Consider the following 12,450-nt stretch of genomic DNA (forward strand, 5'->3'; position numbering starts at 1 on the left):
GTCTCCAGGTTTCTGTCTTGAAATCTTGTGTTCACTTCACTTCATGATAGACTTCAACTGTAAGTTGCTTTTGGTCATGATGTTTATCACAACAGTGGAAAACAAAGACACATTCCTTCTTTTCAAAGCTCATGGATCATGTAAGAAGAGAAGACAGAAAGATTGTAAGAACTATAGATGGTGTGTGACAACAAGGAAGCTTATTTTGGACACAGACAGGCAGTTACACATCTACATTCATAGCAGTTGAGAGTGCATGCATAAGACCTCTACAACATTAGGCCAGACAAAATTCTAGCATAGAAATAGAACATGTGTATGGTGTTCATCCCTAGCTACAGCGCTATTACAAGTTCATAGATTCCGGGAGAGGAAAATAGTCAGTTTTCCTTAAGGGCTGTTATTCCGGATGGGTAAACCACTGTGCAGTGAAGGCCATAAATACAAGGGTATATAGACAAATTAAATTATGCATAATGGGTTAAAAGAAGACCCAAAGTCTGGAGTTCTTTGTGTAGAGAAGGAGGAATCAATCTCTGAGGATCTAGGGAGGACTGAATTTGATCAAAGCACATTGTACAAAATTCTCACAGAAATAATTAAAATCAAGAAAAAGTATTAATAATTGAAAAATTTTAAACTAAAACATTAAATAACTATTTTAAATGTGGGCAAGATATGTAGTTAGATTATTAGAGAGCATTATAAGGAATCATAGCTTTAATCAACATTACAATATTATAAATATAAAAATTGTATGTAGCATCTTTCTTGTTTTAATTTTTAATTTATTATTTTAATGTTATTAATTCATTCATATTACATCTCAACTGTTAGCCCATCCCTTGTATCCTCCCTTTTCTCCCTCCCACTTTCCCCCTACTTCCCTACCCTATGTCTGTGATTGACCTCCTCCACCTGTATATGCTTATAGGGTATCAACTCTCTTCTTGTTAGCCTGTGATCCTTCCTCTAAGTGCCACCAGGACTTCCGATAAGGGGATGTGGTCAAAAATGGGGCACCAGAGTTCATGAGAAAGTCAGTCCCCACTCTCCACTCAACAGTGTAGAATATCCTGTCCATCAGCTAGATCTGGGTAGAGGCTTGAAGTTTACGGCCTCTATTGTTCTTGGCTGATGCCATAGTTTGAGCAGTACTCCTGGGCCCAGATCTGCCCATCATAATGTTCTTCTTATAGGATTCTAAGACCCACTGGATCCTTCTATTTCCCTATTCTCCCATGCTTCGCTCATCTAAAATACCAATAGGATGTCCTCCCCTCTGACCCACTTTCCTGGTAAGTGAAGACTTTCATGGATATGCTCTTTGGGCTAGTGTCTAGATATAAGTGAGTATATACCATTTGACTCTTTCTGCTTTTGGGTGAACTCACTCATTATGATCATTGCTAGTACAATCCATTTGTCCACAAATTTTGGGAATTCCTTGTTTTTAATAGCTGAGTAGTATTCCATAGTGTAAATGTACCACAGTATTTTTTATCCATTCTTCTACTGAGGGACAACTAGGCTGTTTCCATGTTCTGACTATTATGAATAAGGCTTCTATGAACATGGTTGAGCATATGTCCCTGTTGTGTGGTAGGACATTTTCTGGTTATATTCCAAGGAGTGGAAGAGCTGGGTGTTGAGGAAGCCCTATTGCCATTTTTCTGAGAAAGCGCCAGATAGATTTCCAAAGTGGTTGTACCTGTTTGCATTGCCACTAGCAATGAAGGAGTGTTCCTCTTTCTCCACATCCTTGGCAGCATGTGGTATCACATGAATTTAAGATTTAAGCCATTCAGATGAGTGTAAGATGGAATCTTAGTGTTGTTTTGATTTGCATTTCTTTGACGACTAATGACATTGAACATTTCTTTAAGTGTTTTTCAGCCATTCGATATTCCTTTGTTGAGAATTCTCTGTTTAGTTCTGAGCCCCATTTCTTAATTTGGTTATTTGGTTTGGTGGTATTTAATTTCTTGAGCTCTTTATATATTTTGGATATTAGACATTTGCCAGATGTAGGCTTGGTGAAGATCTTTTCCCAGTCTGTAGGCTGTCACTTTGTTTGGTTGACTGTGCCTTACAGAAGCTTCTCAGCCTCATGAGGTCCCATTTGTTAATTGCTGACCTTAAGGGCTGGGTTGTTGGTGTTCTGTTCAGGAAGTTGTCTCCTGTGCCAATGTGTTCCAGGCTTTTCTGCACTTTTTCCTCTAACCAATTTAATGTCTCTGGTTTATGTTAAAGTCTTTATCCACTTGGCATTGAGTTTTGTGTATGGCGATAAATATGGGTCTAATTGCATTTTTCTATATGTAGACATCCAGTTAGACCAGCACCATTTGTTGAAGATGCTATCCTTTTTCCATTGAATAGATTTGACTTCTTTGTCAAAAATCAAGTGACTATATGTGTACGGATTCATATTGGTGTCTTCGATTTGATTCCACTGATCAATCAGCCTATTTCTTTGCCAGTACCATGCTGTTTTAATTACTGTTGCTCTATTGTATAGCTTGAGATTGGGTATGGAGATTCTTCTGGAGGATCTTTTATTGTATAGGATTGTTTTTGCTATTCTGGGCTTTTTGTTTCTCCATATGAAGTTGAGAATTGATCTTTCAATGTCTTTAAAATATTTTGTAGGTATTTTTCTAGGGATTGAATTGAATTTGTAAATTTCTTTTGGTAAGATGACCATTTTACTATGTTAATACTCCTGATTCATGAACAAGGGAGATACCTCCATCTTCTGATGTCATCTTCAATCTCTTTCTTCAGAGATTTAAAGTCTTTTTCAAACAAGTCCTTCACTTGCTTGGTTAGAGTTACTCCTAGATATTTTATATTGCTAATGGCTATCATGAAGGGTGTAGTTTTCCTAAATTTTTTCCTCTGTATGCTTGTCATTTGTATATAGGAAAGCCACTGACTTTTTTGAGTTAATTTTGTGTCCAGCCAAAAGTGCTGGAAGTGTTTATCAGCTGTAGGAGTTGTCTGGTGGAATTTTGGAGGTCACTTATATACACTATCATATCATCTGCAAATAGGGATAATTTGACTTCTTCCTTTCCCATTTGGATCCCCTTGATCTATTTTGATTTCTTATTGCTCTGGCTAGAACTTCAAGAACTATATTGAAGAGATATGGAGAAAGTGGGCAGCCTTGTCTGTTCCCTGATTTTAGAGGGATTTCCTTGAGTATCTCTCCATTTAATTTTACGTTGGCTATTGGTTTGCTGTATTTGGCTCTTACTATGTTTAGGTATGTGCCTTGTATTCCTGATCTCTCCAGGACTTTAAACATGAATGGGTGTTGGATTTTGTCAAGTCCTTTAGTCCTTTTTCTGCATCTAAGGAGATGACCATGTGGTTTTTCTCTTTCAGTTTGTTTATATGGTGGATTACACTGACGGATTTCCATATACTAAACCATCCTGGTATTCTTGGAATGAAGCCTACCTGGTCATGGTGAATGATGTCTTTGATATGTTTTTGTATTCATTTTGCGAGCATTTTATTGAGTATTTTGCATCAATTTTCATAAGAGAAATTGGTCTGAAATTCTCTTTCTTTGTTTGGTGTTTATGGGACTTAGGTATCAATGGGACTGTGGCCTCATAGAAAGAATTTGGCAATGTTTCATCCACTTCTATTTTTTAGAGCAGCTTGAGGAGTATTAGTATTAGCTCCCCTTTGAAGGTCTGGTAGAATTCTGCACTGAAGCCATTTGGCCGTGGGCTTTTTTTTTGGTTGAGAAACTATCAATGATTGCTTCTATTTCTATAGGCAAAATGGGGCTATTTAATTTGTTTTTCTGATCTTGATTCAATTTTGTCAAATGGAATTGGTTGAGAAAATTGTTCATTTCCCTTAGATTTTCAAATTTTGTGGTATAAATGACTTTTAAATAGATTCTTATGATTCTTTATATTTCTTCAGTGTCTGTTGTTATGTCTCCCTTTTCATTTCTGATATTGTTGATTTGTATAGTATAGTGTTTCTCTGTCTTTTAGTTAGTTTGGCTAATGATATGTTTCTCTTGTTAATATTCTCAAAGAACTAGCTCTTTGTTTTGCTGATTCTTTGGACTGTTCTCTTTGTTTCTAATTTATTAATTTCAGCCCTGAGATTGATTATTTCCAGACGTCTACTCCTCTTTGGTATTTCTGCTTCTTTTTTTCTCTTGGGCTTCCAGATGTGTTGTTAAGTTGTTTATGTCTTATATTTCCACTTTCTTCCTAAAGGCACTTAGTGCTATGAATTTTCCTCTTAGCGTCACTTTCTTTGTGTCCCATAAATTTGGGTATGTTGTTCCTTCATTTTCATTGAATTTCAAGAAGTCTTTTATTTCTTCTCTTTTTTCTTCCCTGACCCAGGTGTCATTAGGTAGAGAGTTGTTTAGTTTCCATGTGTATGTAGGCTGTTTGTTATTTCTGTTGTTGTTGAAGTCCAGACTTACACCATGGTGATCTGATAGGATACACGGTATTATTTTAATCTTCTTGTATCTGTTGGGGTTTGCTTCATGACCCACTATGTGATCAATTTTAGAGCATGTTCCATGGGGTGCTACAAAGAAGGTATAATCCTTTGCGTTTGTGTGAAAAGTTCGATAGATATCAGTTAGATTCATTTAATTCATGACATTGGTTAATGAAGTTATTTCTTGGCTTAGTTTCTGTTTCAAATACCTATCCTTCAGTGAAAGTGGGGTGTTGAAGTCTCCCACTATTAATGTGTGGAGATCAATGAGTGGTTTAAGGTTTGTTAATAGCTCTTTTACAAATGTGGGTACCCTTGTATTAGGAGCATAGATGTTCAGAACTGTGATGTCATCTTGGTTGCCTTTACCTTTGATGAGTATGAAGTGTCCTTCCTTGTCTCTTTTGATTAATTTTGGTTGAAAATCTATTTTATTATATGTTAGAATGACTACACCAGCTTGCTTCTTGTGACCATTTGCTTGGAATATTTTTCCCCAATCTTTTCCTCTGAGGTAATGTCTGCCTTTTTGGGTGAGATATGTTTCTTGAATGCAGAAGAATGTTGAATCACGTTTTTGCATCCACTCAGTTAATCTATGTCTTTTTATTTGAAAATTGAGACCACTTATGTTGAGAGATATTAATGACCAGTGATGGTTAAGTCCCTTCATTTTTACTGTTTGGTACTGTTGAGAGTTTGTGAGGTTGTGATTTTTTTATTAATTTATTCATGTTACATCTCGATTGTTAGCCCTTCCCCTGTTTCCTCCCATTCCTCCCTCCATCCCACTTCCCCCCTTCTCCCCTCCCCTATGTCTGTGATTGAGGGAGACCTCCTCCCACTATATGTGCTCTTAGAGTATGGAATCTCTTCTTGGTAACTTACTATCCTTCCTCTGAATGCAGCCAGGTCTCCCCATCCAGGGGACGTGTTCAGAAAAGGGGCACCAGAGTTCATGTGAGAGTCAGATCTTACTCTCCACTCAATGGTGGAGAATATCATGTTCGTAGGCTAGGTCTTGTTAGTGGTTCAAAGGTTACTGCCTATATTCTCTTTGGCTGGTGTCTTAGGTTGAGGAGGACCCCAGGACCCAGATCTGCCTGTCATAAAGTTCTTCTTGTAGGTTTCCAGGACCCTGTGGATCCTACTATTTCCCCATTCTTCCATGCTACTCTTGCCTAAAGTCTCAATAGGATGTTCTCTCCTCTGACCCACTTTCTTGGTAAGTAAAGTTTTTTCATGGGACATATCCCTTGGACTAGTGTTTTGATATAAGTGAGTATATACCATTTGTATCTTTTTGCTTCTGGGTGAACTCACTCATTATGATAATTTCTAGATCAATCCATTTGTCTACAAATTTCAGGAATTCCTTGTTTTTAATAGTTGAGTAGTATTGTGTATATGTATAGTGTAGTGTATATAGTATAGTGTAAATGTACCACAGTTTCTTAGTCCATTCTTCTAATGAGGGACAGCTAGGCTGTTTCCATGTTCTGACTATTATGAATAAGGCCTCTATGAACATGGTTGAGCATATGTCCCTATTGTGTGGTAGGACATTTTCTGTGTATATTCCAAGGAGTGGAATAGCTGGGTCTTGAGGAAGCCCTATTGCCATTTTTCTGAGAAAGCACCAGATAGCTTTCCAAAGTGGTTGTACTAGTTTGCATTTCCACCAGCAGTGAAGGAGTGTTCCTCTCTCTACAAATCCTTGCCAACATGTGGTGTCATTTGATTTTCTATCTTAGCCATTCTGATGGGTGTAAGATGGAATCTCAGTGTCATTGTGATTTGCATTTCTCTGATGACTAACAGGGATGAGCATTTCTTTAAGTGTTTCTCGGCCATTTGATATTCTCTGTTGAGAATTCTCAGTTAAGTTCCAAGCCCCATTTTGCAATTGGGTTGTTTGGTTTTGTGGTGTTTAATTTCTTGAGTTCTTTATGTATTTTAGATATTAAACCTTTGTCAGATGTAGGGTTGGTGAAGATCTTTTCCCAGTCTGTAGGCTGTCACTTTGTTCTTTTGACAGTGTCTCCTGCCTTACAGAAGCTTCTCAGCCTCATGAGGTCCCATTTATTAATTGTTGACATTAAGACCTGGGCTGTTGGTGTTCTGTTCAGGAAGTTATTTCCTGTGCCTATGTGTCCCAGGCTCTTCCCCACTTTTTCCTCTAACTGAATTAATATCTCTGGTTTTAAGTTGAGGTCTTTAATCCACTTGGACTTGAGTTTTGTGCATGGTGACAAATAAAGGTCTAATTGCATTTTTCTACATGTAGACATCCAGTTAGACCAGCACCATTTGTTGAAGATGCTATCATTTTTCCATTGATTAGATTTGGCTTCTTTGTCAAAAATCAAGTGACTATATGTGTGTGGATTCATCTCTGGGTCTTCAATTCGATTCCATTGATCCACCAGCCTATTTCTTTGCCAGTACCATGCTGTTTTAATTACTGTTGCTCTATAGTATAGAGCAGGTATGGAGATCAGATATGGAGATTCCTCCAGAGGATCTTTTATTGTATAGGATTGTTTTTCCTATTCTGGGTTTTTTATTTCTCCATATGAATTTGAGAATTGATCTTTCAACATTTTCAAAGTATTTTGTAGCTATTTTGATAGGGATTGTGTTGAATCTGTAAATTGCTTTTGGTAAGATGGCCATTTTTACTATGTTGATTCTCCCTATCGACAAACGAGGTAAATCCCTCCATCTTCTGATGTCATCTTCAATCTCTTTCTTCAGAGATTTAAAGTTTTTTTTTCAAATAAGTCCTTCACTTGCTTGGTTAGAGTTACTCCTAGATATGTTATATTGTTTGTGGCTATTGTGAAGGGAGTAGTTTTCCTAATTTCTTCCTCTGCCTGTTTGTCGTTTGTATACAGGAAAGCTACTGACTTTTTTGAGTTTATTTTGTATCCTGCCAATTTGCTGAAGGTGTTTATCAGCTATAGGAGTTCCCTGGTGGAATTTTGGGGGTCACTTATATACACTATCATATCATCTGCAAATAGGGATAATTTGACTTCTTCTTTTCCCATTTGGATCCCCTTGATCTCCTTTTGATGTCTTATTGCTCTGGCTAGAACTTCAAGAACTATATTGAAGGGATATGGGGACAGAGGGCAGCCTTGTCTGGTTCCCGGTTTTAGAGGGATTTCCTTGAGTATCTCTCCATTTAATTTAATGTTGGCTGTTAGTTTGCTGTATATAGCCTTTATTATATTTAGATAAGTGCCTTGTATTCCCGATCTCTCCAGAACTTTAAACATAAATGGGTGTTGGATTTTGTCAAATGCTTTTTCTGCATCTGAAGAGATGATCATGTGGTTTTTCTCTTTCAGTTTGTTCATATGATTGGATTACATTGATGGATTTCCATATGTTATACCATCCCTTCATGCCTGGAATGATATTTACGTGGTCATGGTGAATGATGTCTTTGATATGCTGTTGTATTTGCTTTATGAGTATTTTGTTGAGTATTTTTGCATCAATGTTCAGTGGTTTAAGATTTGTTAATAGTTTTTTTTTTACAAATGTGGGTGCCCTTATATTTGGAGCATAGATGTTCAGAATTGTGATGTCATCTTGGTTGATTTTACCCTGGATAAGTATGAAGTGTCCTTCCTCGTCTCTTTTGATTAATTTTGGTTGAAAGTCTATTTTGTTGGATATTAGGATGGCTACACCTGCTTGCTTCCTGTGACCATTAGCTTGGAATATTTTTTCCCAGTCTTTTACCTTGAGGTAGTGTCTGTCCTTGTGGATGAGATGTGTTTCTTGGATGCAGAAGAATGTTGGGTCTTGTTTATGCATCCATTATGTTAGTCTATGTCTTTTTATTGGAGAATTCAGACCATTGATGTTGAGAGATATTAATGACCAGTGACTGTTAAGTCCTTTCATTTTGATGTTTATTTAAGTTGAGGGTTTGTGAGGTTGTGATTTTGCGATGGTGTAGTTATCTATTTCCTGTGTAGTTTTGGTTGTAACTCATTCCTGTGTGGTGGAGTTTTCCTTCGAGTAATTTCTGTAATGCTGGATTTGTGGATAGGTATTGGTTGAATTTGTTCCTGTCATGAAATATTTTGTTTTCTCCATCAATGGTTATTGTTAGTTTCACTGGATATAGTAGTCTGGCCTGGTGTCTGTGTACTCTTAGGGTTTGCAGGACCACTGTCTAGGCCTTTCTGGCTTTCATGGTCTCTGCTGAGAAGTCGAATGTAATTCTGTTAGGTTTGCCATCGTATGTTGCTTGGTCTTTCTCTCTTGCTGCTTTTAATATTTTTCCCTTGTTCTGTGTATGTTGTGCTTTTATTATTATGTGGCAGGAGCTTTTTTTTTTTTTTTTTGCCTAATCTATTTGGTGTTTTGTAGGCCTCTTGTATGTTCATATGCATCTCCTTCAGATTGGGAAATTTTTCTTCTATAGTTTGGTTGAAGATATTTTCTGGGCCATGGAGTCGGGTGTCTTCTCTACCCTCAATGCCTATTATTCTCAGGTTTCTTCTTTTCATGGTAGCCTTGACTTCTTGTATGTTCTGTGGTAGGAACTTTTCTGATTTAGTATTTTCCTTGATAGTTGAATCAAGTTCTTTGATTGTTTCTTCAAGTCCCAAAATTTATTCCTCCATTTCCTGGATTCTGTTTGAGAAGGCTATCTCTTTGCTGGCTGCTTTCTTCTCTACAGTCTCGGTCACATTTTTCTTCTGTGTGATCCTTTATCATACATTGTGTTTTTGTCCTCAGATCTTGAAGTGTTTTTTTTTTCCTTCATCTGTCTGTATTTTCCTGAAATTCTTCCAGTGCCTTTCTATATGACTCTTTTTGTCCTCCACCTGCTTGGTTGCCTCCTCCTGCAGTTGTTTACAGATTTCATTCCTTTCTTCCATTATCATCTTCCTTACTAAGGACTTGAGGTCATTTTCTTGTATTTCAATTGTTTTGGGTTCTCCGGGTTGCTTTCATTGGGATTGTTGGGATCTGGAGATTCCAAACTGTTTTGGTTTTTGTTTGCATTCTTTCGCTGTCCTCTTGTCATTTTGGTGTTTCTGATGTTGGGAGGTAGTTTCTGGTGACCTTCACTGATTGAGAGTAGATAGTTGGTGAATGATTATAGGTCACATGCTCTTACCTGTCGGGATCAGGTAGTTTTTCCCCTGACACAGGTAGGTGACCTAGTTTCCACTCCTGGAGACTTTGCTCTAGACCTTAGGCTCTGGGCTGGGTCAGCAAAAGTAGGCTTCTGACTGGTTCCTTTCATGTTAGTGTTGTGATTCCAGCCCGCTGTTGTGGGGTGTCAGACTGAGGCTGGCAAGCTCTGATTGGGCAAGATGTTCTCAGTTGCCTGCACTACCCTCGAACTTGTAGCTCAGAACTTGCCCATCTCAGACCCACTGAGATAAATGTGTCTTTTAGACCAGCATATAGACACTTCTGGAGTGTCCAGCCTTTCCCGAGGTGGTGGGAAATCCTGCTGAGGCTGTGAGTAGTGTCCACACTAGGTTCTAACTGCTGGGATCTGCAGGCTTAGGCCCTGTGCTCTGTTCCAATATGGGCCCGTTATGGCCCAGCTGGCTGCATGCTGCTATCTCTGAGCTAGATGGACCCAAGCAGCTCAGTAACCCACACTCTGTTCCAAAGTGTGCCTGGTTTGGCGCCATGGGTTGTACACACTCTTTCTGAGCTAGGGAACCCAAGCAACTCAGTACCATGCACTCTGTTACAAAGTGTGCCTGGTTTGGCCCCACGGGTTGTGTGCTCTCTCTCTCTGAGCTAGGTGGACCCAAGCAGCTCAGTATCCTGTGCACTGTTCCAAGGTGTGCCTGGTTTGGTGCCACAGGTTGTGTACACTCTCTCTGAGCTAGGTGGACCCAAGCAGCTCAGTATCCCACGCATTGTTCCAAAGTGGGCAGGATATGGCACTGCAGGCTGAGTGCCGCTCTTTCTGAGTTAAGTGGACCCAAGCAGCTCAGTATCCTGCGCCCTGTTCCAACGTGGTCACAGTTTTGTGCCACAGGCTGCACGCCGCTCTCTCCAAGCTAGGTGGACCCAGTTGCCTGTGTTTCCATGCGGTGTAGGGTCCTCAGCAGATTTGCATGGGGCAGGAGGATGGGACCAAGGGCAGCTTCCCCTGTTTGGCTGTAACTTCCACAGGCCAGGGTTTCCGCAGCCCACAGGTGGGTTCTGTCCGAGCGTCCAGAGAGTGGGTTCAGGGCCTCTGTAGACTGATACTTGATTTGGGGCCAGGCCCACCGGTGGTCTGCACTATGCCGGACCCAACTCACCTAAAGTTCTCTGGATTTAACAGTCTGTCACTCCATTCAAGTACCTGCCTCCGTGCAGGAGATCAAATACAGTGCTTGCTGGGCGCCACCATCTTGAGGATCCCTTGAACCTATTATTTTTTATCAATTAACTTTTCAGTCACATAGGATAAATAACATAAAATATAAAAATTTGTTTCTGTTTAAACTTAATGATGGAGAAAATACTTCCAAGATTGGTAACCTAATTCTTGTTTCTTTTCTTTTCTTTTCTTTTCTTTTCTTTTCTTTTCTTTTCTTTCTTTCTTTCTTTTTGTTTGTTTGTTTCTTTTTTCTCTTTTCTTCCTGGATTTTGAGACAGGGTTTCAGAGTTTCTCTGTGTAACCTTTGCTCTTCTGGTCTCACTTTTTCAACCAGATGGCCTGGAATTCATATAAGACCATCTTCCTCTGACTCCCAGAGTCTGGGATTACATGTGTGCACCACTGAGCCTGGATGGTAACCTAATTCTTAACAAAAATATACTTTAAGACATATTTATTGTCTAAATATTGTCGCACATGTTGATAACAGTAGCTTTTAGGAGTCTGAGATTTAATGATAACAAAGCTGGAAACTCAGTGAAAGCTGCTGCCCTTCCCCCCCCCCCAAAAAAAAAGAGAAAGAAAAGAGGAAAGACATTATCTATATAGATCAGTTGGCTTTGAACTCATATATGTATACTTGTCTTTGCCTCCCATGTTAGGATTAAAGTTTATGCCATTATGTCCTACTCCAAAAGTAACATCTTAAGTAGAAGAATTTGTCTTTACAACAGTTAAAAATCACCACAGCCAAAAGTACATGAAAAGTAAATTTTGGAGTCTATGGGTTATTAAATTTTATAAAAAGACACAAAAACCAGGGTGGTAGGTAAAGAAAATAAGATTTGATCAGGGAAGTGTTAAGGGAAAAGATGTGGGTTAATATGATTAACATATAGGTTATGAAATTCTCAAAGTATTAATAATAATTATAGTTAGATAGGTAGGCACTTTGTGAATTCATGTCATACATTAAACAATGAGTGTTGATATCTGTCTTTTATTAATATGTGATTCTTTTTTATACCAGAGTAGTTTGTTTTCTTTATACATGGCTATCAGTGTCTCTATAGGGCACAAAGTCTCTGTGCCAACAGATTAGCACTTGGGAATCCCAAAATGTTAAGCATAATGTTAAGAGTTAAGTAGGCTTGTTTCTTTAACCAAAGAGAAGTGTTTAAGTATGTATTTTTCCACACAGAAGGCTGGAAATGAAAGTTCTTAATAACCTGTTGACCTTTGCTCTCTGTAGAGACAGGCCACACCCAAATCCCTTAGACTGTCTATCCCAGATTCTCCCACCCTAGATCTTTATCTTTATCATTGTTTCTCAGTCAATAGAACTTATCCTTAGTGGAAATGTTACATGTACTTTATGGCCTTATGACCTCTATATTACTACCTATATCATGGAGAGCACACCTAGTCCAAGACCATTGAGCTATATAGATCATGTTCATGGTAGAAGTCACACATACTTTGCAAAAGTGTTTCAGTGTAGGCAGTCCTTAGCATTTATTATGCATCTGGGATTGAGTTTATTATCACTAGGAAACATTTTTTTCAAAACTGTACTGTAGATAAATAACAATATT

Source organism: Acomys minous (assembly GCF_964271855.1).
Source record: "Acomys minous genome assembly, chromosome: 8".
Taxonomy (NCBI): Eukaryota; Metazoa; Chordata; class Mammalia; order Rodentia; family Muridae; genus Acomys; species Acomys minous.